The sequence below is a fragment of the Narcine bancroftii genome, chromosome 2 (genome assembly GCF_036971445.1).
Source record: "Narcine bancroftii isolate sNarBan1 chromosome 2, sNarBan1.hap1, whole genome shotgun sequence".
NCBI lineage: Eukaryota > Metazoa > Chordata > Chondrichthyes > Torpediniformes > Narcinidae > Narcine > Narcine bancroftii.
Genome location: NC_091470.1, coordinates 99,611,090 through 99,631,730, shown reverse-complemented (window position 1 = coordinate 99,631,730; position 20,641 = coordinate 99,611,090). Strand labels below are relative to the sequence as shown.

The 20,641-nt window shown below is 52.7% G+C and overlaps 1 protein-coding gene across 3 annotated transcripts in view; it reads right to left on the bottom strand.

Moving 5' to 3' along the window:
• LOC138753986 (zinc finger MIZ domain-containing protein 1-like) overlaps positions 1 to 19,979 on the bottom strand; it is a 196,940-nt gene extending 176,961 nt beyond the window's left edge. The window contains exon 1 of one of the 3 annotated variants that reach the window (XM_069917661.1): positions 19,829 to 19,979. The gene's annotated coding sequence lies outside the window, so the exon portion shown is untranslated. Of the gene's footprint in view, positions 1 to 5,344; positions 5,515 to 19,828 lie in introns of those variants that run through there. The other 2 variants (XM_069917664.1, XM_069917662.1) reach the window with 2 other exon arrangements.
• Positions 19,980 to 20,641: the final 662 nt, after the last annotated feature.

Genomic DNA, 20,641 nt, shown 5'->3' with positions numbered 1-20,641 from the left:
TGAGAGGGGAGTTATTTAAAGGAGATTGGAGGGGTAAATTTTCACACAGAGAGTGATGGGTAACTGGAACAAGCAGCCAGAGGAGGCAAAGGCAGCCAGGAGTGCAGTGCTGCCAGACCTCACCAGAATGCCACACCGGCACCTCAAGGGGCAGCTCCAGGCACCTCCTTGTCACTGTTTTTGGTGAGCTCCAACACCTAAACAAATTAGCCCTGTGCCCCTGATGGCGACAGACACAATTCCAACAGTTAAAGGGATAATTAGGAAGGCTGTTGAGAGAAATACAGGTGGAATGCACGCAAACAGAATTAACATGGAAAGAATTATTGTCCATGCCAACTGCTAAACTCATGGGGACTTTGAAGCCAGTCAGCAACTTAAACTAACACGCATGGAGACTTTATTTATAAAAGAACTTACACTGTTGCAAAAGAGTGTCCTTTTCCACAGAGATGGACAACTTGCAGACTATGCACAATTGGTCAGATGCTAATTCTCAGAAAATGGTCCTGACCTCTCCTTACACCTCAACATTTATAATTTTAAATTTAGACATGCAGCACATAAACAGGCCCTTCTGGCCCATGAGCCCAATTACATCACTGTCCATTTTTGAAGGGAGGGAGGAAACCGGAGCACCCGGAGGAGACACACGCAGACACAGCACGCGATTCGAACCTGGGTCACTGGCACTGCAATAGCATTGCACTGACCATTGCGCTAAATGTGCCATCCCTTTTGCATCCCTGAGACGCTCTGCCAATCAAAGTCCGACTGTTCTGAATGGAGCAACCTGTCATGGCAAAGGACAGCAGCCCATGAGTGCACAGCGGCGTTCCGTGATCAGAGGGGGCGAAGAGGCTTCCATTTATTACGTGCTGGCAAGGTTTGGCCACCGGGTGGGGGGGGGGGGCGGATTGGTTTGCTCTACTGTAACCAGATGTCAAGGACCGCCCAGTTAGGAGGCAGTCAACGTCACCAATATGGTTCCGGGCCTTAAAACATTTAAATTGAGACAGACAACATGGTAACAGGCACAAGCCAATGCCACCCAAATACACTCAATTGACCCCCAATCCCAGTCCATTTTTAAGTGCGTTGGGAGGAAGCCAGAGCATCAGGAGGAAACCCACGCAGACACAGGGAGAAGGTACAAATCCTTGCAGACAGGACCAGATTTGAACCAGGCTCGCTGGCGCTGTAGCGGTCAAAGGTCATTGAATCGCTGTGCCTTTAGCATTATATCTGCCTCGGATGTTACCCGCAAAGTGAAATCGGTGTCAATCATCTGTCCGAAGCTTTAAATCAACAATCAATTCTGCTGTCAGCCTGTGCTGGTGCACAGCACACAAAAAAATGCACCAACAATCTCGAAGAACCCTTTACTGAGCCAATATAGATTCACTTGAGCTTTTAATTGTGTCATAAACTAAATCAAAACAGTTCAGCAGCTCAGTCAACAGATGCATCGCCTGCAAGACACCCCATTCATTCAGTAGCAACACAGCCTTCATCGCTCACTTGGAAGCCAGCTTTAATATTGCAATCAATTATCACACAGGCCTGAAGCAATACCACGTTGTGTTCACAGACCAGTGAGGTAAGTTTCCTCAATTCCCCCTGAACGCAAAGCCCTGCAAAATGTAGTGGGCACAGCCTTGACCATCACAGGCAAAACCCTCCCCATCATCGGGAACGCTGCTGTCGGAGAGCAACAGCAATCATCAAGGATTCACACCACCCAGCACATGCTCTGTTCTCGTTGCTGCCATCAGGAAAGAGGTGGCGGTCCAACAAGACTCGCACCACCAGGTTCAGAAACAGCTGCTCCCCCTCCACCGTCAGACTCCTCAATAACAAACTCAATCAGGGACTCATTTAAGGACCCTTGCTTGTGCACTTTATTGATTTATTTTCCCTTCTCTGTATTGCATAGTTTGTTTACATTTCTTTCTTTATTTACATGCATTCTTAAGCACCACCAATAAGTGGTAATTCTACATTGTCTGCAGGAAATAGAATTTCAGGGTTGTATGTGATGTACTGACAATAAATATGAAATTATAGAGCATACGAAGTTCTGATGGGGTCACCCACTTGAAATATTAATCATATTTACTCTCCATAGTGACTGCCTGTCTTGTAGAGTGCTACAAGCATTTTCTAGTTTTATTCCACACTTTCAGCACCTGCAGAACCCTTGTTGAACAAGCACTGCAAATTGATTATTGGAAGAACATGAGAGGCAGGTCAATCACCTCTTCGAAGGTGCTCTAGTTTCCAGTAAAATCTTGACATCAAAAATGCTTTCTCTCTTCCCCCCACCCCTTTCTTCTTTTCCCATCCTCCCCATCCCTTCCTCCCCCCCTCCCCTGCCACCTCCCCCTCCACCTCTCCCCCCACCCCCCGCCACCTCTCCCCCCGCCCCCCGCCCCCCGCCACCTCTCCCCCAGCCCCCTCTCCCCCCTCACCCCCGCCACCTCTCCCCCTCACCCCCGCCACCTCTCCCCCCTCACCTCTCCCCCCTCACCCCCGCCACCTCTCCCCCTCCACCTCTCCCCCCTCCCCCCGCCACCTCTCCCCCCTCCCCCCGACACATCTCCCTCCAACCCCCGCCACCTCTCCCCCCAACCCCCGCCACCTCTCCCTCCACCACCCCGCCGCCACCTCTCCCTCCACCCCCCCGCCGCCACCCCTCCTCCACCCCCCGCCACCCCTCCCTCCACCCCCCGCCACCCCTCCCTCCACCCCCCGCCACCCCTCCCTCCACCCCCGCCACCCCTCCCTCCACCCCCCGCCACCCCTCCCTCCACCCCCCGCCACCCCTCCCTCCACCCCCCGCCACCCCTCCCTCCACCCCCCGCCACCCCTCCCTCCACCCCCCGCCACCTCTCCCGCCACCCCCCGCCACCCCTCCCTCCACCCCTCCCTCCACCCCTCCCTCCAACCCCCGCCACCCCTCCCTCCAACCCCCGCCACCCCCTCCCTCCACCCCCCCGCCACCCCTCCCTCCACCCCCCACCTCTCCCTCCACCCCCCACCACCTCTCCCTCCCCCGCCTCCTCTCCCTCCACCTCTCCCTCCACCACCCCTCCGCCACCTCTCCCTCCACCCCTCCGCCACCTCTCCCTCCCCTCCGCCACCTCTCCCTCCCCCCCGCCACCTCTCCCTCCCCCCCGCCACCTCTCCTCCCCCCCGCCACCTCTCCCTCCCCCCGCCACCTCTCCCTCCCCCCGCCACCTCTCCCTCCCCCCCGCCACCTCTCCCTCCCCCGCCACCTCTCCCTCCACCCCCCGCCACCTCTCCCTCCACCCCCCGCCACCCTCCCTCCACCCACCCGCCACCCCTCCCTCCACCCCCGCCACCCCTCCCTCCACCCCCCGCCACCCCTCCCTCCACCCCCCGCCACCCCTCCTCCACCCCCCCGCCACCCCTCCCTCCACCCCCCGCCTCCTCTCCCTCCACCCCCCCGCCACCCCTCCCTCCACCCCCCGCCACCCCTCCCTCCACCCCCCCGCCACCCCTCCCTCCACCTCCCCGCCACCCCCTCCCTCCCCCCGCCACCCCTCCCTCCCCCGCCACCCTCCCTCCCCCCGCCACCTCTCCCTCCACCCTCCGCCACTCACCCTCCACCCCCCGCCACCCCTCCCTCCACCCCCCCGCCACCCCTCCCTCCACCCCCCGCCACCCCTCCCTCCACCCCCCGCCACCCCTCCCTCCACCCCCCCGCCACCCCTCCCTCCACCCCTCCCTCCACCCCCCCGCCACCCCTCCCTCCACCCCCCCGCCTCCTCTCCCTCCACCCCCCGCCACCCCTCCCTCCACCCCCCCGCCACCCCTCCCTCCACCTCCCCGCCACCCTCCCTCCACCTCCCGCCACCCCTCCCTCCACCCCCCCGCCACCTCTCCTCCACCCCCGCCACCTCTCCTCCACCCCCCCGCCACCCCTCCCTCCACCCCCCCGCCACCCCTCCTCCACCCCCCCGCACACCCCTCCCTCCACCCCCCGCCACCCTCCCTCCACCCCCGCCACCCCTCCCTCCACCCCCCGCCACCCCTCCCTCCACCCCTCCTCCACCCCCCGCCACCCCTCCCTCCACCCCCCCGCCACCCCTCCGCCACCCCTCCCTCCACCCCCCGCCACCCCTCCGCCACCCCTCCCTCCACCCCCCGCCACCTCTCCCTCCACCTCCCCGCCACCTCTCCCTCCACCCCCCCGCCACCTCTCCCTCCACCCCCACGCCACCTCTCCCTCCACCCCCACGCCACCTCTCCCTCCACCCTGCCACCTCTCCCTCCCCCCGCCATCTCTCCCTCACCCCCCGCCATCTCTCCCTCCACCCCCCCGCCTCCTCTCCCTCCACCTCCCGCCACTCCTCCCTCCACCCCCCCGCCACTCCTCCTCCACCCCCCCGCCACCTCTCCCTCCACCACCCCCGCCTCCTCTCCCTCCACCCCCCCCCACCCCACTCTTTGCACTGTGCCGTGCTCATGACAATAAATTCTGAGTTGGGATGTTATTGTTAAGTTGTACAAGTCATTGGTGAGGCCAAATTTAGAGCATTGTGTGTAATTTTGTTCCCCTAACTGCAGGAAAGAGATCTACAAAATTGAAAGAGAGCAGAGGAGATTTACAAGGACGTTGCCGCAACTTGAAGAACTGAGATACAGGGAAAGGTTACACAGGTTAGGACTTTGTTCCCTGGAGCGCAGAAAATTGACTGGAGATTTGATGGAGGTGTACAAAATTAAGGGGGGGGGGGGTGGTAGAGACAGAGTTAATGCAAGTCAGCTTTTTCCACGAAGGATGGGAGAGTTGCAAACCAGAGGACATGAGTTAATGGTAGAAGGACAAAAATTTAAGGGGAACTTCTTTGCACAGAGAGTCGTGGATGTGTGGAACAAGTGGTGAATAGTGGCTCGATTTTGACATCTCAGAAAAATTTGGGACAGGTACATGCTTGGGAGAGGTATGGACCGGGTGCAGGTCAGTGGGACTCTACAGAATAATAGTTCAGCACAGTCTAGAAGGGCTGAAGGGCCTGTTTCAGTGCTGTAGTGTTCTATGGTCCTGGTCTCACCTTCTTTGAAAATTCAGGGCTAGCAGCTTGAGGGAGTTCCCCAAGAGCCTGGAAAACGAAGCCCAGGCTGGAACCTCAGTGTGGTTCAAGCCCTACAAATGGAGAAGTGAAACCAGGTGGATGGCAAAAGTTCACTCACCAGGAGTTTAAAAAGAGCTGTCGCATCAACACCAAGGCATATTTTTCAACCAACACCATTAAAAACCGTTCCCTAGACCTCCCGCTATTTGCTAATTCCCTGCCACATGTGGGAGAGAACGTACTTCAAACAGGAATTCCACAGGTCTGGAAGGCGCTATGGAAATACTTCCACTGTTTCAGTGAGTGGAGCAGGGACAGAATTCTCTGTTCTGGGCCTGTCACCTCGAGCTTCCAGGAGTCCCACCAACAACCCTCCAAGCAGGATTTTCAACCGCCAAGACTCTCGGTGTTTGACCCCCCCCCCCCATCCAAGCTGGGCTCCCGAGAGGAGCACCTCGCGCCATGGCCTCTCACTTCCTCCAACATGTCAACATTCACACAACAAAGGAAAATGAATCATTTATAATGCATCGATTTCCGTTATGCAAATCTTGTGCCCACAGTGATCGCTCAAGCAAGTTTCCTGTGGCTTGGTGACATTGTGTTCCAGCAATCTTTACTCCCCGGGTGTCAGGAGGCTGAGGCCTTGCAGGATTATGACTGTGCAACAGATGTTGACTGCCAATTAACGTTTAATGAGATTTATAACTTCTCAGCCAAGTCACCAGAGGATCTAGAGATGAAACGGGCACAACTGAACCCGAACACTTTATATTGTTATGAATAACCAATTAGCCGACATCAAAAGCTACCGGGAGAGACAATAGAAAATCTACTTTCGACATTCTAACATAGTGAGATGCCACAGGAGGTGGGGAGTGGCCTGAGCAGGAGGGTGCCAAACTCTGCGGCCTCAAGGGTGTGGAAGGAGAGCAGGTGGGGAGACAGCCGATCTCAGGAATCTGACAGCTGAAGGTTCAGACACCAACCAACCGAGGGGCAAGACTGCAGAGGTTTCTGCCACCGATGACCATACGCATGGCACAGAGGGACTTCTGGAGATGAAGGTGTTTGGCTCCAAGGATTTAGAACCAGTACAGTCCTCAATGTTGTGCTGACCTATATACTCCTATAATACTAAACCCCTCCCAGAATCTTGTAGGCCTTTTATCAAGTCACCTCTCATCCTTCTTTGCTCCAAAAAGTCCCAGTTCTGCTGACCTTGCCTCAAAAGACTTACTTTCCAATCCAGGTAACATCCTGGTGAATCTCCTCTGCACCATCTCCATAGCTTCCACATCCTTCCTGTAATGAGGTGACCAGAACTGAACACAATACTGTAAGTGTGGTCTCACCACAGATTTGGAGAGTTGCAACATGACTCTTGAATTCAATCCCCCTATTAATGAAGCCCAGCTTCCTTTCTTCTCTATCCTATCAACCTGTGCGGCAATCTTGAGAGATGAATGGGTTTGGACCCCAAAGTCCCTCCACACTGTTAAGTAACCAACCATTAACCCTGTGGTAAAACACAGGATTCTGTTGGCACCGGGGTTAAGTGAAAAAACACACATGCTGGAGAAACTCAGCAGGTCAAACAGTGCCTTTATGTAGCAAAGGTAAAGATACAGAACTGACGTTTTGGCACTTAATCAAGGTGTGGGAGAACATGAGAGATGGTTTGACCTGCTGAGTTTCTCCAGCATTTGTGTGTTGTTTCAACCTTAACCCTGTACTCAGCCTTCTGCTTGACCTTCCAAAATCCATCACCTCACACTTATCCAGATTGAACTCCCTCTGCCACTTTTCTCCCCAACGCTGCATCCTGTTGTAATCTACCACAAACTTCAGCTTTAGCCACAACTCTTCCTACCTTCCTATCATCCGCCAACTTACGGACCCATCCTTCCGCTTCTTCATCAAGGTCACTCACAAAGAGCAGGGATCCCAGAACAGATCCCTAAAGAACTCCACTCATCACTGACCTCCAGACAGAATACCTTCAATTGCAATGTTGTTCCTGCTTCTGCCTTCAGCACCTCAAATCATTTGAAAACCTCATCAGGTCAGGAGAGAGGTGATTGCCACTGCATTTACGCCTTGATTAATTTATGAAACTGCTTTGATTCGGCTTTATGGCTCTATCCCAGCATCACTCACTGGACCAGAGGTGGGCATCCTTTTTGTTTAAAAACTCACATTCCACCTTAAGAATTCCCTGCACCATGAGTCGGTAGTTCTCAACCTTTTTCTTTCCACTCACATCCCACTTTAAGTAACCCCTCTGCCACCAGATTAGTAAGGGATTGCTTAAGGTGGACTGTGAGTGGGAAGGGAAGGTTGAGAATCACTGCTCTAGACCCAATTATTACTGAACTATTTTGCTTGAAAAAAATTATCTTTGGCCCATTTCCTTTGGAGTTCTGAAACCATGCACATAAGTCAATTAGGTATGATTAAAACAGTGGTTTTCAAACCTTTTTCCATTCACATACCACCTTAAGTAATCCCTTAATAAACACAGAGCACCAATGGCATAGGGTTTACTTAAGATGGTATGAGAGTTTTAAAATAGGTTTCCCACTCCTGCCCTAGACTAATTCACTTCAGAGGTTCCCATCTCTCTACGTACATCCACATTTCCCCAAGAGGAATAGCTCTGTTGTCATTAAGTAACTGTGTGTAGACAAGTGTTCCAGGCAGTTGGGACATTTAAACCAAATAAATAAATGTGGAATTTTTAAATCAAAGTTGCCCTCAGTAACAGTACCTATTAAGCCCTGGGCTATTAATGGATTCATTAATGCCCTTCAGAGGTTTAAAAAAAACATCTATCCTTGTCCTGTCCAAACCTTGCCTACCAATCTCAGCTACTGTGTCCAGTGGCAACGTTGCAAATGAGAAGCATTTCCAGCCACCACTGAAAAATATTCACCTTTTCTTTTACATAAGAATCAGGAGTTGGCCATTCAGCCCATCGAACCTGCTCTTCCATTCAATGAGATCGTAGCTGATCTGATGATAGGCTCATCTCCAACAACCTGCCTTTTCCCCATATCCCCTAATTCCTCTACTATGTAAAAATCTATCCAACCTTGTCTGAAATATATTTACTGAGGCCGCCTCCACTGCTTCAATAGGCAGCAAATTCCACAGATTCACCACCCTCTAAGAAAAGCCTCCTCATCTCCATTCTAAATCTACAACCCTGAATCTTGAGGCTATATCCCCTAGTTCCAGACTCCCCCACCCATGGGAACAACTTTCCTCCCTCCAACTTATCTACTGCACGCCTTTCATAATTTTATACATTTCTGTAGGATCCCTTCTTTTATTCTTTTAAATTCAAGCGAATACAGTCCCAGACAACTCAATTTCTCCTCGTAGGCCAACCCTCTCATCTCTGGAATCAACCCTCTACACCACCTCCAAAGCCAGTACATCCTTCCTCAAGTAAGGAGACCAGAACTGCACACAGTTCTCCAGATGCGGCCTCACCAGGACCTCGTACAGTTGCAGCAGAACCTCCCTGCTCCTAAATTCCATCTCTCTGGCAACAAAGGCCCACGTTCCATTTACCTTCTTGACAGCCTGCAATCTTTCAACAAATATTCCTCATCCACCCACCCTCGCCCATGAATCTCTTCTTCTTCCTCCCAACCCCCCTTTGCAGGCAAGTGGAGAACTTTGGGGGTAGAGGAGGAAGCCAGGAAACCAGAGATGGTTCATCTGGCAATGACTACAGGGGAGGCTGCCTCAGGGGCGGATCACCATGGCAGGATCCATGGTCTTCAAATAGGAGGTGGAAGAGGTGTCCCAGCCAGAATTCCATCTCATTCAGACACACGGCATGCATGCAAATGGCAGATTGAATTTAATGAAGACAAGTTTGAGGTGTTGCATTTTGGTAGGACGTACATAGTAAACGGTAGGGTACAGAGGAGTGTGGAGGAACAGAGGGATACAGATAATTCACTGAAAGTGGCAATACAGGTGGACAGGGTTGTAAAGAGAGCTTTTGGCATATTGGCCTTCATAAATCAAATAATTGAGTACAGGAGTTAGGATGTTATGGTAAAGGCATTGGTGATGCCAGATTTGGGGTATTGTGTGCAGTTTTGATCCCCTAAAGACAGGAAAGTTATCAATATGATTGAAAGAGTGCAGAGAAGATTTACTAGGATATTACTGAGACTTCAGAAACCAAGTTATAGGGAAAGGTTAAACAGGTTAGGACTTTATTCCCTGGACCATAGAAGATTTCATAGAGGCTTACAAAATCATGAGGGGTATAGATAGAGGAAATGCAAGGAGACTTTTTTCCACTGAGGGGAGGTGAGATACAACCCAAAGGGACGTGGGTCAAGGGCAGAGGTGCAGTGCTAATATTTTAGGAGGTGTCGGAACTCACCAAAAATGGTGACAAGGCGGTCTTGCTGGAGATCACATTGAATAATTGGCAGTCGGACTACAAAGTAGGATGACCGGTCGCAGAAGAAACAGGCATGTCCAGGATAGAGAAGAGCGTTCAGCAGGGGGTGGGGGCCACTGCCACCCTGAGTAGCCCACATGGTGCCGGAGCGCAGCCCTGCACCCCTGGTTAAGAATGAAAGGGGGAAAGGTTTAGGGGAAACCTTCACAGAGAGTGGTGGGAGTGTTGAACGAGCTGCCAGCTGAGGTGATGAATGTGGGCTCATTTTTAACCTTTAAGAAGAATTTGGACAGGTTCATGGATGGGAGTGGCATGGCGGGCTGGGTCAGATCAATGGGAGTAATCAAAATAATAGACTGGCACTGACTAGAATGGCTGAATGGCCTATTTTCTGTACAGTAACATTCTATAATGGCTGAATGGCCTATTTTCTGTACAGTAACATTCTATAGTTCTAACGCTCATGGACTGGGAGTTAATGGTGAACGGAAAGTCTCTTTATTCCCCAACGTGGTTCCACCTGTGTCAACATTGTCTCTGATGCCACAGTCAGTACCCGTGTCTGAACTGAAGGGCAAAGTGTAGCATGAACCTTGTTTCCATCCAATAGAGCTCAGATGAAAGCCTCCTGTCAGGAACATAGCTATGAGGCAGCAGTATTTACCATCAGGTTAGACCAGTGATTTTCAAACTTTTTCTTTCCACTCACATACCACTTTAAGTAATCCCTATGCCATCGATACTCTGTGATTAGTAAAGCATTACTCAAGGTGTGAGTGGAAAGTTTGAAAAGCAATGTTTTAATCGTACCTAATTGACTTGTTATGTGCATGGTTTCAAAATCCAAAGGAAATGGGCCAATGACAATTTTTCTCAAGCAAAATAGTCCAGTAACAATTGGGTCTAGAGCAGTGATTCTCGACCTTCCCACTCACATCCCACCTTAAGCAATCCCTTACTAATCACAGAGCATCGATGGCATAGGGATTACTTAAAGTGGGATGTGAGTGCAAAGAAAAAGGTTGAGAACCACTGGTTTAGACATACAGCACTGTTACAGGCCATTTTGGCCCACATGTCCATGCTGCCAAATTAACCTACACACACCCCCTTCCCCCGGTACATACTCGTGGGCTAAAGTGGCCTGTCTAAATTAAACATTAAACGGTTGCCCACCTCTCTTCAAAGGGATCAATTAAGGTGGTATGTGAGTGGAAAGAAAAAAAAAGTTTTAAAACCACTGGGTTAGACTGTCATCTCCTCAGCCTTGTCCACTGTTCTGTTCCCCATCATGGTTTCACAGATACCTACCGCTAAGATCCAAAACTGATGCTACCATCACTAGTTCTGAGACCAAACAATAAACTGGTGATACCCTCTTCCCAAAAGGATTGATCTTAACTTGGTTCTCTCGGGCATACCTCAATTTGATAGGTTACAGTTGCTGGATCCCTTCTCATTCTTTTAAATTCAAGCGAATACATCCTCGCTCACTCCCAAACACACCGGGGTTACGTCCCTCCATAGCTTCGTAACACTTTGCAAACTTAACTGCAAGAGTGACTATGAACCACAGAAGTCTGCAGATGCTGAGATTGTAGCAAAAGCACGCACACCAAAATGCTGGAGAAACTCGGCCAGTCTCACAGCAACGAAAGGAGGTAAAGACCGATTATCAATGTTTCAGGCCTGAGCCCTTCAATGTATAAGCAAAAACCAGGCAGGCATCTGAATAAAGACAGAGAAGGAGTCCAGACCAGCAAAAGGTGTTAACTGGATATGATAAGAGGAAAGGTGAGAATTGATTTTGGCTATGTGAAAGGAGACAGAGCGAAACGGGAAGAAGGAGGAGAGAGAGTGAGAGATGGATGTGGGAAAGGCAACAGGAAGAAGTGGGGGAAGGGGGGAAAAAAGGGGTTCAATGGAATCCCAAGAATGTTAATGCCATCCGTTGGAGAATGCCCCAGACAGAAGATTCAGATGTTCCCAACATTACCACAAAGTAGATCCCACTCCACACACAGGTGTGAAGTACTGAGGTCAGGCGGCTGGGAATGCCTTCTTCATACAGGTTGTCACCAGCTAATTCCACCGCTGGCTTTTCCCCGTCCTCTCTCACCTCACCTTGCTAAGGATGGGAAAGATTCCCCCCCACCATGTGCTGTCGTGGGCATGTTGCTCCTGCTTCCAGGCAGAAGGGTCAATTGCACTGACAAACCCATCGTCTTGGTCCTCAAATCATTGATGTCAGGTCAGAGAGGAGAAGCAAGGACAAGGAAACGGAGACAAATCCATCCACACTCCACAGGCAACCCAACGCAGCTGGCCCCAACCCACAAACAATTACTTGAGATTTGGTAGGTCACTAAAGACTTGAAAATTTCTACAGGTGTTCGATGGACAGCATTCTGACTGACTACATCCGTTTGGTATGGAGGTGCCAATGCACAAGAGCAGATTACCACAGGTTAAAAACTCAACCAGCGCCATCACGCGCATCAGTCTTCACTCCATCAAGAACATCTACATGAGGCAGAGTCTCAAGTGAGCAGCCTCCATCCTCAAAGACTCCCACCACCTAGGCTACCACAGAAGCGTGAAGACAAACACTCAACGTTACCAAAAAAAACCCCAGCTTCTTCCCCCTCCGCCATCAGATTTCTAAACGGACAATGAATCTATGGACACGACCCCACTTTCGCTCTTTTTTGCTCTATCCATTTATTTTTATGAATTTACATCATTTTTATTTTTATGAATTTACATCATTTTATAGTAATTTTGCACCTTGTTCTGCTGCCACAAAACAAATTTCACCACACGTGCTCATGACAATAAACCCAATTTTGACACTCCCTTCTCATCAGCAGTGAAAGCAATCGAAGGATTACGTACAACTCAGGGCCATTTGGCCCATCCAGTTAATGGTGGTCCACATGAGCTTCCTCCTTGCTCAGTATTTATCTAGTTTCACAAAAGTCATCGTGTCAAATTATCTCAGTCTGACCCGGATCTATCCAGTTCATTCCGTGGGAGTTGATCATTAAGGGTTCAACAGCGTAGCTAAAAAAATTCTAATTCTTCTGACTCACAGGAGATTCCTTAACTATAGCTGTGACTCAAAGGATAAATCTTGTATTACACCAAACAAAAGCTGATAGAGACATTGCTTTGACATAGCGTGTACTGTAAATAAAGTGTGCAAAGAAACTCTTATGTAAAAACACGTCGTAACAGTTAATAAGCAGCTCACCTCGGTAAAAGTCAGCCGGAGCTCAGTAAAACACAGAAGTCTGCAGATGCCGCGGTTGAAGCAAAATACAATGCTGTGTACCACTCGCATGTCTGTCCATGGCCTCGTGTACCATCCCACCAAGACCACCCGCAAATTGGAGGAACCTCACCAGATTTTCCCATCCGGACAGCACTAACAGCAACTTCTCCAGATTCTGCTAACCTGCTCTCCCCCTTCCCTCTCTATTCACCGAGCCATCCCTTCTCCCCCTGCTTGCTGCTCTGCCCTCCCTCCCTTCTCCACCTATTACCTCCTGCCTTTGGGACAGCGCTCCTCTGCCTGTCCCTCCTTCCCCCCCCCTTATTTTTTTAATTCAGACGCCTGCCTACATTTTGCACATACCTTGATAAATGCTCAAGCCCGAACTATTGGTTACGTATCTTTATCTTTGCTATATAAAAGACACCGCTTGACCTGCTGAGTTTCTCCCACATTGTGTTTCACTTCAGTTGGCAGTAGTCTTGGTTCTGAGACAGAATATTGCGAGTTCAAGACCCACTCCAGGGATGTTAGCACATAGACTGACAATCCAGTGCAGTACTAAGAGATGGCAACATTATCAGAGATGCCATCTTTCCAGGTGTGACATTAAACCAATGTTTTTTCAGGTGACAGTGAGATATCTTGGCACGATTTTGCAAAACATCAGGGTAGTCCATGTCCTTATAGGTGTCAGTCAGAATGTCAGAGGAAAAACAGCATACCATTGCTGGTCGTGGAGAGCTGGAGGGGAGAATCAGTGGTCAAGATTGCCGATCTCCCACGACAAGGTTATCCCATTGCACTTCGGGGTGTGCGATGTCCCAAATGCAGGGTACCCCACTGCCTTATTTCATCAGAGGATCAAGGGTGATGGGGAGAAAGTCGGGGAGTGGGGCTGAGCGTGGGACTGTGCCCCTCCCCCCATTATGTTTGGGCGCCTGCCTACATTTTGCTCACACGATGGTCATCTTTGCTCTATAAAGGACACTGTCTGACCTGCTGAGTTTCTCCAGCATTGTCACACACATAAGCACTGGTGAGACCTCACTTGGAGTACTGTGCACAGTTTTGGGCACCGCATTTGAGAAAAGACAATACTGGGTTTGGAGAGGGTTCAGATAAGGTTTACTAGAATGATACCAGGAATGAAAGGGTTATTACAAGAGGAACGATTGTCAGCTCTTGGACTGTATGAAGATAAAGATACGTAACCGATGTCTTGGGCTTCAGCATTTAACAAGGTATGAGCAAAATGTAGGCAGGCGCCTGATAAGGGGGGAGGGGCATGCAGAGGAGCACAGTCCCAAAGGCAGGAGGTGATCGGTGAAGAAGGGAGGGAAAGCACAGCAGCGAGCAGGGGGAGGAGGGATAGCTCGGTGGAGAGAGAGAGGAGGGGGTGGAGAGCTGGAGGGAAGGGAGAGTACAGAAGGATGAGAGGGGACCTCATTGAGGCATTTTAAATGCTGAAAGACCTGGACAGAGTAGATGTGGCAAGGTTGTTTCCCATGGTAAGAGGGTAGGACACGAGGGCATAACTTCAGGATAAAAAGGTGTCAATTTAAAATTTAATTTAAATAAATTTTAAAAATGTAATAAAATTTAATCAATTTAAAACAATTTTAGTCAGGGGGTTGTGAGCCTGTGGAGCTTTTTGCCACGGGCGGCTGTGAAGTAGAGGTCATTGGGTGTATATGAGGCAGAGATTGACAGATATTCGATTAGTCAGGGTTACAGGGAAAAAACCGGGGAGTGGGGCGGAGTTGGAGGATCATGATCTGAATGGCAGAGAGGACCCGAGGGCCCAACTTCTGCTCCTAAATCTTGTGATCTTGAGTGCTTCTGTGCTCAAATTGGCTGCCGCGTCCCATGCGATACAACAATGGCTTCACCTCACATCCACCAAGGCAGTTGGACTTGAAGGGTGCTCTACTGCTCTCGTGTATCTCAGAGCACTGCATCAAAAGATCCATCAATATTAGCTTAAGGCTGTTTGCTCAGGATTTCCTTGACCACTATTTAAATAGATTAGCACCTCACTTACCGGGCAGACAAAGAGATCGAAAACAAATACATTACTATTTAATAAACCCAAGTCCAGGATATAGAAGTTCATGTGCTTGTAAATATGCCAACTCTCTGAATCTTTAAAGACGCATGAATTAGCAGTTGGAGAAAGACATCCAGTGCCAAGAGCTGTGATCATAGCTGATCTGATTCTAATCCAAGCTCCACATTCTCGCCTTCCCAAGGTAACCATGCACCCACTCATTTAGCAAGAATCGACCTACCTGGGCCTTAAAAATATTCAAAAACGTTAGTCCCCTCACCATTGGGGAAGAGAGTTCCATACACTCTCTATGAAATAAAGTTGGCTTTGTCTCTGAATTGAGGAAGGATGTACTGGCACTGGAGGCAATGCAGAGGAGGTTCATCAGGTTGATTCACCAGGATGAAGGGGTTGGCCTATGAGAATATACTGAGTCATCTGGGACTGTACTCATTGGAATTTAGAAGAATGAGAGGGGATCTTATACAAACATATAAGATTATGAAAGGCATAGATAAGATAGAGGTAGACAAGTTCTTTCTATTGGTGGGGGAGACCAGAACGAGGGGACATACCCTCAAGATTTAGGGTAGTAGATTTAGGACGGAGATGAGGAGGATCTGCTTTTCCCAGAGGGTGGTGAATCTGGAATTCACTGCCCATTGAAGCAGTGGAGGCGACCTCAGTGAATATATTTAAGACAAGGTTGGATAGATTTTCACCATTTGGGGGAATTAAGGGACATGGGGAAAAGGCAGGTAGGTGGAGATGGCCGACTCCTGCTCCTATTTCCTCTTAATCACAGATAACTCCCTAGTTTTAAAACAATGACCCCCACGTTCTAGAATCCTCCACAATAGGAAATATCCTCCTCGTATTCATCCTGTCAAACCCCGCCAGAATTTTCATCGCGTTTCCTCTCTCCATTCTGATCTCCGCTGGATACAAGCTCAGCCTGTCTGACCTGCCCTCACAAGATAGCCTGCCCATTCCAGGCAGTGGCCTGGTACACCTCCTCCAAGCTGCTTCCAAGACACCAACATCATTCCATAAATAAGGAGACCGACACTCTAAACATTTCTCCAGAAGCTGACTCACTGCATCAGTGAAGCATAAACCCTCTCCCCAACTTCTAAATTCAATTTTCCTAGCAATAAACAATAATATTCCTTCAGCTCTCATCATCATTTGTACACTCGCCCCTTTGCAAATCATGAACCATGCTCCCAGATCCCTCTGCATTTTTAAACTTAAACACACAGCACTGTAACAAGTCATTTCAGCCCATGAGTTCATGCTGGCCAATTTACACCCAATTAACCTACACTCCTGGTGCGTTTCAAACGGTGGGAGGCCCCAGGGAAAACCCACGCAGACACAGGGAGAACGTTCAAACTCCTTACAGACAGCTCGGGCTTCGAACCCTGGTTCCAATCACTGCCGCAAGAAGCTCACAGGAAGGCACCTCCTTGTTGCCATTTTTTTGGGAGTCCCTGCACCTAAAAAAAAATTAGCTCTGCACGACTGCCTGCTGCTATAAAGGCATTGTACTAACCGCTACGTCAACTGTGCCACCACTGCATCTCAGATAAAATTAAATTAATTAAGAGTAAAACACAAAAGATACATAACCAACATTTCAGGGTTGAGCCAGTCATCGTTTTTATTTCAATCCTATATAAACGACACTGTTTGACCTGCTGAGTTTCTCTAGCTTTGTGCTTTTACTTGACTGAATTACAAACGATTTTATACCGACTCCTAAGGGGATCTGGTGATATTATTTTTAATCAGAGTGGACACCAGAACATTTGCCACGATTGAAAAGACAGCCGACTAAGGATCAGTGGTCATGACAAGTCCTTCCCTGTCCAGTTTTACAACGAGGTGGAACATAGGCGGGCACCTTATTGGAAAGGGGAGGGGGTGGGTTTTGATCGAGAACTGGTCACTCAGTTCTTCACCTCCCAATCTCCTCTTCTCGGAGCTGTGATTACCTTCAAACTGATTCTCCTATTGGCAGACATTGAACGCAATGAGATGTCTGATGTGCTTCAAGGAGTGAGCGCCAAAGACAGAAGAAACCAGAGCAGGAGTTGGCCATCCGGCTCATCGAGTCTTCTCCGCCACTGAATGGCTATCGGCTCATCTCCGCCTACTTGTCTTTTGCTCATATCCCTCAATATGTAAAAATCTATCCAACCTTGCCTGAAATCTATTTATTGAGGCAGCCTCCACTGCTCCAGGCATCTTAATTAAAGTTTACAGAGAGGAGAAGAATGGTGGGGGGGTGGGGTGGGAAAGGGGTCCAGACCAACTAAAGGTGTTAACTGGATAAGAAGAAAGGTGAGAAATGAATTTGGCTCTGTGGAAGGAGACGGAGAGAACAAGAGCGAAGGCGATAGGGAAGAAGACAGGGGTGGGGGAGGGGGGTTCTTAACGGAAAGTGGAGAAGTCGATGTTATGGAGGCTGTCCAAATGGAAGAAGAGGTGCTGTTCCTCCAATTTGTGGTCTGGCAGTGCGCGAGACCCCATTGGCAAGGGAAAGGGGTGAGAAATTGAAATGGGCAACCACCTGGAGATCCACTTTGACCACAATAATTTTGGACCAAAAAAAATTATCCAGGTTTGTGGCCAGGTTCCAGGGTGGGGGTGGCAAAGCCCATCCATCGCCATGGATGTGTGTGAGCTTGCAGGACAGACCATTTAACCAACAGAGCAAAACACACTCAGCTGAAGGAACAGAATGGGTCAAGCACAGAAGAATGGTCAATCTATGGGGCCATACCTGTCCAATCCCTGTTTTACCCCCACAGATGCCACTGGACCCCCTGAATTCCTCCCACAGATTCCATTGTGTCTCCAACCCACAGAACTCAGAATCATCCAACCAAACCGAAATGACTTCAGCAAAATCTCAACTCTGCAAATGCAACGAGTTTCTGCTTCAAAGCTAAAGCAAATTTGCAGGTTCATGGGTTGGGGGGGTCCCCGAACAACCCTCCTGTTGGGGTTTACAGGGGAGGGGTGGGGGGTGACCTCAGCAAACCTGACCGCCCCTCCGCTGGACTTCACACAGGCGTTGAGAGCCTTCGGGCACCCGGGGGCATAAACACGAGTGACAATGACCTGCGTGGCCGTGGGTCGCCTGACTCCCTCCACTCTTCAACGTTCGCTGCGAAAGACCATGGGGACAGATCCCGGTGCTCAGTCCCAGCGCTTGCCTCCGGCTGCCCCAGCACCACCACCCCCTCCCCCCCTCCCAGCCCCACGGGTCCCCAACGCCCCCGGTCCGCAGCCACCACACCCCCCCGGCTCCCAAGGCCCCCCGGCTCCCAATCCCCATCCCTGGGTCCCAACACCCAACATGTCCTAACACCCATCACCACCCCTGCCGGTCTCAAGCCCCCCTCCGGGTCCCAACGCCCCCGATCTGCAGCCACCCCCACCCCGGGTCCCAGCCGCATCCCTCCTCCCTCCAGGTCCCCAGCTGCCCCCACCCCTCCCGCCCACCAGGTCGCCCGCCGCCCCACCCTCCCGCCCACCAGGTCGCCCGCCGCCCCCTCCTCCCGCCCACCAGGTCGCCCGCCGCCCCCTCCTCCCGCCCACCAGGTCGCCCGCCGCCCCCTCCTCCCGCCCACCAGGTCGCCCGCCGCCCCCTCCTCCCGCCCACCAGGTCGCCCGCCGCCCCCTCCTCCCGCCCACCAGGTCGCCCGCCGCCCCCTCCTCCCGCCCACCAGGTCGCCCGCCGCCCCCTCCTCCCGCCCACCAGGTCGCCCGCCGCCCCCTCCTCCCGCCCACCAGGTCGCCCGCCGCCCCCTCCTCCCGCCCACCAGGTCGCCCGCCGCCCCCTCCTCCCGCCCACCAGGTCGCCCGCCGCCCCCTCCTCCCGCCCACCAGGTCGCCCGCCGCCCCCTCCTCCCGCCCACCAGGTCGCCCGCCGCCCCCTCCTCCCGCCCACCAGGTCGCCCGCCGCCCCCTCCTCCCGCCCACCAGGTCGCCCGCCGCCCCCTCCTCCCGCCCACCAGGTCGCCCGCCGCCCCCTCCTCCCGCCCACCAGGTCGCCCGCCGCCCCCTCCTCCCGCCCACCAGGTCGCCCGCCGCCCCCTCCTCCCGCCCACCAGGTCGCCCGCCGCCCCCTCCTCCCGCCCACCAGGTCGCCCGCCGCCCCCTCCTCCCGCCCACCAGGTCGCCCGCCGCCCCCTCCTCCCGCCCACCAGGTCGCCCGCCGCCCCCTCCTCCCGCCCACCAGGTCGCCCGCCGCCCCCTCCTCCCGCCCACCAGGTCGCCCGCCGCCCCCTCCTCCCGCCCACCAGGTCGCCCGCCGCCCCCTCCTCCCGCCCACCAGGTCGCCCGCCGCCCCCTCCTCCCGCCCACCAGGTCGCCCGCCGCCCCCTCCTCCCGCCCTCCAGGTCGCCCGCCGCCCTCCAGGTCCCCAGCCGCCCTCCAGGTCCCCAGCCGCCCTCCAGGTCCCCAGCCGCCCTCCAGGTCCCCAGCCGCCCTCCAGGTCCCCAGCCGCCCTCCAGGTCCCCAGCCGCCCTCCAGGTCCCCAGCCGCCCTCCAGGTCCCCAGCCGCCCTCCAGGTCCCCAGCCGCCCTCCAGGTCCCCAGCCGCCCTCCAGGTCCCCAGCCGCCCTCCAGGTCCCCAGCCGCCCTCCAGGTCCCCAGCCGCCCTCCAGGTCCCCAGCCGCCCTCCAGGTCCCCAGCCGCCCTCCAGGTCCCCAGCCGCCCTCCAGGTCCCCAGCCGCCCTCCAGGTCCCCAGCCGCCCTCCAGGTCCCCAGCCGCCCTCCAGGTCCCCAGCCGCCCTCCAGGTCCCCAGCCGCCCTCCAGGTCCCCAGCCGCCCTCCAGGTCCCCAGTCCCAACGCCGGGCGGGCAGCCAGCCCGGGCCGGCTCGTCATTGTTCCCCAGGCTGTGCCCGAGCCGTACGCCCTCCACAAAGGGCGAGCGGGCAAGCATGTCTCCCCCTTACCTGCAGATCCCAGCGCTGCTCACAATCCTCTGCCGCCGCAGCGCCCGCTCGCCTGGGCGAAGCAGCCGGTGCATCCAGCACGAGTGTCGGGTTACATCTCTTGGCAGAGGCCCCCGCTGCCGGCCGCTGGCAAAACCCTGACCGGAGCTCCCAACCGCCGGAATGGATCGTCTCTTCCACCTCTGGAGTCTGCCCCAGGTTTCTCAGATTCAGATTTATGGTCAGAGGACATACATGAGATCACATCCAACCTGCGGACGTGCGCGCAATTACCACTAATTGGCAGTGCAAAAACAACTCTGCGTGAATAAAGAAATGTAAACAGAGAGAAAAAAATCAATGAAGTGCACAAGTAAGAGCCCCTAACTGAGTTTGTGGTTGAGGAGCCTGATGGTGGAGGGGGAGCAGCTGGTCCTGAACCTGGTGGTGCAAGTCTTGTGGCACCTAGACCCCTTTCCTGATGGTAACAGCGAAAACAGAGCATGTACTGGGTGGTGTGGGTCCTTGATGATTGTAGCTGATCTCCACCGGCAACCTGTATTGGTTCTGGATGGTGGGGAGGGTTTTGCCTGCGATGTTCTGAGCTGTGTCCATTACCTTTTGCAGGGCTTTACACTCAGGGCTATTGGTGTCCCCATATCAGACCGTGATGCAGCACCCTTTCCACCACACCTCTGTAGAAATTTGCCAGGGTCTCTGATGTAATATCAAACCTCTGCAAACTCCTGAGGAAGTCGGGGCACTGGCGTGCTTTCTTCACGATGCCATTGGTGTGTTAGGTCCAGGAAAGATCCTCCGAGATTGGGACTCCCA